At 31.9% G+C, this 6,750-nt stretch overlaps 2 long non-coding RNA genes across 2 annotated transcripts; both read right to left on the reverse strand.

Annotated features, from left to right (window-relative positions):
- Nucleotides 1-487: 487 nt before the first annotated feature.
- LOC123713448 lies at nt 488-2,971 on the reverse strand. Its single transcript, XR_006754190.1, has 4 exons — nt 2,911-2,971; nt 2,101-2,256; nt 1,426-1,596; nt 488-607 (listed from the first exon to the last, which is right to left on the reverse strand). It is a non-coding gene; the product is annotated as an uncharacterized LOC123713448 (long non-coding RNA).
- Nucleotides 2,972-4,961: 1,990 nt separating this feature from the next.
- Nucleotides 4,962-6,513, reverse strand: LOC123713251. Its single transcript, XR_006754166.1, has 3 exons — nt 6,390-6,513; nt 5,731-5,973; nt 4,962-5,243 (listed from the first exon to the last, which is right to left on the reverse strand). It is a non-coding gene; the product is annotated as an uncharacterized LOC123713251 (long non-coding RNA).
- Nucleotides 6,514-6,750: the final 237 nt, after the last annotated feature.

Raw genomic sequence — 6,750 nt, forward strand, 5'->3', positions numbered from 1 at the left:
CTCCTCCAGGACCACAATTCCAGAGCGTCTATTTTCTGTCTTTCCACATCTCGAAAGGTCCACGTTCCGGCCGGCCGGCCGCCTACAGAAATATGGGGAATATAAGAGTCTTCACGAGCTTGGTCTTCGTGGCTTTTGTTATATTCCTGTTTCTCCATATTTTTTGCATCTTGTCCCTTTGAAATTCAACCCTTATACTTTCTTAATGTTTGTCATTTCCAGATGTAAATAATGACCTATTTGTACTAATGTCAAACGATCTCTATCTATAGATGTATAAAAGTATGAAAATTATTTCAACTCATTTTAAACTTAAGGTTTATATTTCCGTATCAAATTGGCTTATGACTTTTAAAAGTTTAATATGCATATATTGGTACAATGTAAAGTTTTCGTTTGCGCTAGTTTGAGGTTGTGCAAAGTCTACTTAAATAAATCGTATAACTAAAGTTTTACTTCAGAATAAAGGGGTACAACAACAAATTATTCACTGAATAGTTATATTTTTATTTATACATTAATCAATCACTACTGTGCAATATGCATATATTACATTTCTAAATATTTTAAGTTCAACAGACTACTAGGTAATGAAGCTGGCCAAGACCTGAAAAATAGAATAGTATCATTACTTATTATACAATCAAATATTTATATTTAATTGCTATTTCATTAAAAAGCGTCCGTAACAGGTCCATCTTCTTTAGCTTAGACTAGTACTTTTATATGTTTAGCTAGTAGTATTTTTTAAAGACTAGATGAAAGACCCAGACGAAGCCGTCCGTTTTTGATGGATTATTTATTTTTTAGCAAAATTCCATAATCAGATTATTAGCCTTCAAATAATAACTATAGAATATACAGAAACTTGCTAAAGAGAATTATTTTATTTTTACAACCCATACACGGTAAAGTTTCAATTACAAAACCGTTACAATCAAGTCACTTCAAAAAAATCAACAGAAAACCCTTTGCTATCTATTAATCCTTTATAAGTATATTTTTAAAACAACAACAACAGTGTGGTGCCAACATGTTCACTATGAAACACGTCAAAAATTTCGAACTTGTGAAATAAAGCAGTTGAATAACTAATTATTATCTGTCGTTTCATAAATGAGTTTTATTTTAAACACACTAGTGTTATGTCACCCAGTGGCTCTAAAACATTTTAGGTCTTGGATTCACATTTCTATAACGGTTTCGTAATCATTTGTTTTTTTCTAATAGGCAACAGAATTAGTCTCTGACACATTTTGTATCTAATGCCGGTTTACTCACGATGTTTTCTTGACCGAGCGAGTGTTAAATGTGGTATAAGTATACAGGACTCCATTGGTGCATAGTCGGATTTCGGCCTCTAAGTCACTGAAGCCCCTAGACCAATACTGTCTGTATAGCTGTCATAACTGAAGTAAAAATTACCTTTTCCATGTATTTCATATTAAAAATTTTCTACTTATGCGAGACAATTAGAATTGCGGAGCATAAACCATGGCTACAGAAAGGTTTGTCAACGGTGCAGTCAAAAATATACAATAGATTGTTCTTCGTACAGAATTGTCGACTAGTAGAGTTGAAACAACCCCAGTCAGGCTGAAAATAATTGGGTGAACTGAATAATGGCAATACTGCTACTCTATAAGACATTTTAGCGTATATCTCATTCCTGAGGTAATGTTATCCACGGGCGAAGGGATTTTCCGTTCTATACGCAATAACTTATAAATCTATGAAATTTTATTATTCTATCTAAGTTGAGCATGTTTGAGAGTTAGCTTTCAATAATGACAGAAGTTGTTAATTCATAAATAATAAGCCGTTATATGAAATAAAAAATCAAAGCAAAGCAACCAGATCATTAAAAAAATATCTTCCGTAATTGACGAAAATCGATCCAACAAAAGAAATGTCAATTGTAATGCTGTAATTACAGAGTCGCAAGATACGCCTTTTCGTATAATGTTGAAACGAAATTTGTAATCGTTTCATCTTTTGTTTCCATTTTCACCCCATGGCTATAAGACCCCGACCCAGAATTTTCTAAAAATGGTCATACGTATGGAATAAATAGTAAATAAATTACAATAAAAAAGTCACCTCAGAGTTGTAATCACAGATGCCTTTTGGGACCAAAATATTAATTTGCCGTTTCCTGATTCCGCTCCTGGAGTGGTTTTCGGAAATGGAGCCCCACCAATCACTACTGCTGCCTTCGTCGTCGTTGTCTTGCGCGGATATTAAATGAGCTGCAAGCTGAATTAAAAATATCAGATGTTATACCTTCCTTATTAGTAATTCCAGAAAAATTAACCCGAAATCCATCTATATATGTAAAAATGTTGTAAAAACGGAACTCACAAAATATTTTTGATTATGTAATAATATTTGTCGTATAGTTATGATAATGCTTTTCCTTGGCTTTCAAAAATTTAAACAAACCAGAGACCAACAATAACTCAATTAATAAAAAGAGATTGAAGAGGATGTGAAATGAAATCAAATAAAAAATGTGTGCGTGTACAGACGTAACAAATGAATGTCTTTACAACCTTATTTTTCGAAAAATTATTTACTATATGCAACTTTACAGAATTTGGATAAATATATAATTTAATTTAAATTAGATAAAGTCTAACAAAAGGCTTTTATTATCATAGACAAAAATACAAATAATACAATTAATTCATTCTACCATATTAGTACTAAGATTATTACAGGATTTCATTAATTGTAAAATAATAATTACTATCATTGTTATCGTTATTATATATTTTTGTAATTAATGGCTTCGAATCTCTTCGAATCAAAGTGATAGGGACAAAAAAAGATGGCGCTTAACCCAAAAATGTGACGGTAAATTTTTTTCTAACGCCGATAAAGAAGTTTCACTTCAAAAATGTTCATTACCATTGCAGAAAACAGCAGAATGCACAAGTATCCAGTGGCCATATTGCAATTTCAACGTCTGTGGAATATTTACAGTCTGTGAACCATTATATTTATAGTTTGCTGAGATTAATATTTTAAACAGAGGGAATATTTAATTTATAATTAGGGTTGAGCTTGGAATAAAATTATATTTATCAAGTAAACTGGAATTGCTGTGTCACATCCTTAAAGTATTAAGCGGTATAATTGTGGTATAAGAAATGCGTAATTATAACAATAGTATAATTGTTTTACAATAAACAGAAGGAAAGGACCGAAGCAGATATATAAGATATAATATTTAATTGACATTTATAATCTTGTATTCGTATTTTTTTTCTATGTGGACCGTTTTTGATAATTGAGTGAACCAATGATGTCAAATGTCTAAAGGGAAGATCCTCGTACTACTTATTATATTGTATATAACTTTTATATTTGCTGCAGTTGAATACACTTCAATAAGACGCTTCAGGGTATGACGTCATACTGATCTTAGCTACAGATTGTATATATCGCTACACGCTTATGAATATTATATTTTTATTTAATTGGGTTGTAAAATTGTAGAAAAAAATATTGTATATAGTTTTAAAAAACTGAACGTTTCATTAAATTAAATTAAATTAAAACAAGGCTGCTTACTTGTGCTTTGTAAATAGACATTTGTCTATTTATAGTTCTGTGATTTCATCAGCCCCGGATTAGGTATAATTAAATAATCTATAATTAGTTTCACATATATATTTATTATTTATTGAAGAAAAAAAGTCTGAATAAAATTCATTCATCGCCAAAATTCATTTACTTTGTCGTACCGGAGCCTCCTGACCTCTTAGACTTAACAGAAGTATATAAATTAATAATAAAGTATTTTTTCTATGATGCGGAGAGATAAATGGCTGTGAAATAAATTTTCGATAAAAGATAGATTTACCAACCCTATTCTGTTTATGTACCAATTACCTGGTCATATCCATCTAACATAGATAAAGCACAAGCCTTCGACTATTTTCAGTGTTATTGTCAGTATTTTATAGTATGTAAATCAGTATAAATTTATAAGAAAAGAATATAATATATAAAATATATATTGTTAACCAACAGATAAATAGAATTAGTTTTACATCAGACAAATTCTTTAAATAGATCGTCGAGGAAGATAACGAAATTCCACCTGTATCACCTCGACCTCCGACGCGTTCCAAAACTAAGCGCTTTTTAAGGCACTGTTTGGACCGAGCAGCACGATTATATGGAACTAAACTATACTGAGGATCCTTTAAGATAAAACAGTTACAATAAAAGGCTCGCAAATAGTCGGCCTTTTAGAAATTATTTTTTATTAGGAATTATACTGGTAACTCATGTCGACGTTAACATCAGATGAGCCGTTTGTCCACTGTTCTATATAAAAAAAGGACTCGATCGGGCGTTTCCAAAGGTCATACAAATCACAAAACTAGCCTTATATTGCGTTCAATAGATAAAGTGATCCAATTTGTCAATATTTCGATGCAATTCTAAGACATGCAAAACATATGCTTAACTGCACTTGCGGGGTCGGTAATTACTCTAGGAGAGTTAGTCTTTTAGACATGTGGATTTCCTCACAAGCAAATTAGTTAAAAGCACATTTGTTACCGCGAGACGAGTCTCAATAGAAATTAGGCGAAATGATCAGTGTGAAAATCTATATCGATACCTTTTCAATGTTGCATTATATGAACAATAGGCATGATAGTAGAATTATTGAATGTGCAATTAGTTAATTGTTGTAACCACCATTATTGTTGCCAATGCTTAACTCTTAATTTCTAAGTATAAATGGTTTTTACTGAATTATAAGTGCTGTAACTCATCTATCTCTTTCCATTACAGGACAAAAACATTTTAATAAAAGACACGAAACCGTACTTTAGTTATACAGGTATGTAACGTTTGTCTGAAATAAGGCTATTTTGTTATTAAAACTTTAAACATAAAAAACAGTGTTGTTTGGGCGTAGTATATGAATAAAAATACAACAGTAATACGCAGAAATTATATTTCGAAAATAAATACCATAAATCACGCAAAATAAGTTAGCCAGATAAAGTGAAAAAAAGTATAAATGTCCATAAATAATCTGGTCAATTTGCGTGCCGATACAATCAATATATTTAGCCAGCAACTGTAGAGTTTAAGCATTGTGCTCCAGGCACGAGTGAACATCTACCACTGTTGCAGTATAGCGAGCAACGCCTCTGTCTGCCAATGTTGCCTGAACCGCATGACAAAGCTTGATAACAGCCCACGCAGGACAAGCCAGGCTGAAAAAAAAACAACCAAGCGTCTATATATCAAATTTAATTTTATTCCCATTCGTGTGAGACTTTTTATAAATTATAAACGACTAAAAACAATTATACTAAATAAATAAGCAATAGCTTCAACTGAGGTTTTGCATAATTGGTGTTGATTTGAGGAACGTGAAACAAAGTTTGATTACGGGTCTGGTGAGCAGGAACATTGTTGCAAAACAAAAACAAAGCCTTTGGAAAAGCTCGATTTAACTCATGCGGCAAAGATATTGGAGTGTAGACACAACGATTCTTTTATTATACGAGCATTCTACGTTTGTTTTTGTATTACGCGGCTTATTAACTACATTTTTCATCTAAAACGGAAGAAACTATACAGATTTTTCGTGTCCACATCTTGTACCTCTTGAACCTCACTCTTGCAATAATCAATATAAAATAATTTTAAATTGTTAAGTAGTTTATCAGTGTACATTATATTTAGTTTAATACTTACAGTTAGTGTGTAGTTACAAGTCACTATAGCACTAGAGACAGTCAAACGTTGATTGGAACTTTCGCTGGTGGCTTCCTGGTTTTCCTGGCCTTCCTGATTACTCACATCTCTAGTTTGTCGATTACCGAATGGTAGAAACTGACTGAAGAAGTCAAGTGGGTTAAAGTTGCCAGGGAATAATCTAGCCTTTTCCTGTTGTTCGGTTTCGTCGGAATTCTCCGCTAAAATTAAATTTACGGCCAGCTGACATAAGAATAAATAATTTAATATACGTATTAAAAAACTTAAATTAGCAGACAATATGTTCTTAAACAGTAATTACATAGATTCATGTAACTGTTTTACGATTTAGTTAGCAGTAAAAACCTCCCTAAACCTGTCTAAATTATTAAAAAGTTCAGTTTCGTATAAAAAAGGAGTGACTCAATATTGGTACTCTTTTTTAGAATATTTTGTCCCTTTTTATAATATTGTATTTATGCTGTGATAAAAAGATAGGTTGTCTTTAGGCTCCATGGTATTGAACTAATTACATTAAATGAATAAGGGGGTTTGACTTCCGGCGTTGTCTATGGGCGACGGTTAGCATTTGATTATACTTGCAGTTTGTTTGACCCATCAAAATAATATAGCCAGTAATAATGGAGAATTTCTCTTACCAGAGCTGTTAATAAATAAAAATACAATTTCAAAAGTGCCATCATTGTTAAGTTCTCGCTGTATTTGCTACCAGTCTTCAAACTTACTAATTAACGCTTGTCAATCTCATCTTATATAGTAAGTGAGAAAAATGAAAATGGAAATTTAATTTTCTGCCTGGAGCTGCATAATCGGAGAATGATGAATATATTGTATGGATTACGCAAATTGCTTAGGCACGATCACGAATTATCATTTGTGGAGCAGTATTTATATCTTATAATACTTAAGACACAGGAGTCACGTACGAGGATTTAAATATAAAACTCGTTTCTAGTGTTACTAGCGGACCGGGCATGCGTTGGATGTCATATAAATCAT

Source organism: Pieris brassicae, chromosome 8, assembly GCF_905147105.1.
Source record: "Pieris brassicae chromosome 8, ilPieBrab1.1, whole genome shotgun sequence".
Taxonomy (NCBI): domain Eukaryota; kingdom Metazoa; phylum Arthropoda; class Insecta; order Lepidoptera; family Pieridae; genus Pieris; species Pieris brassicae.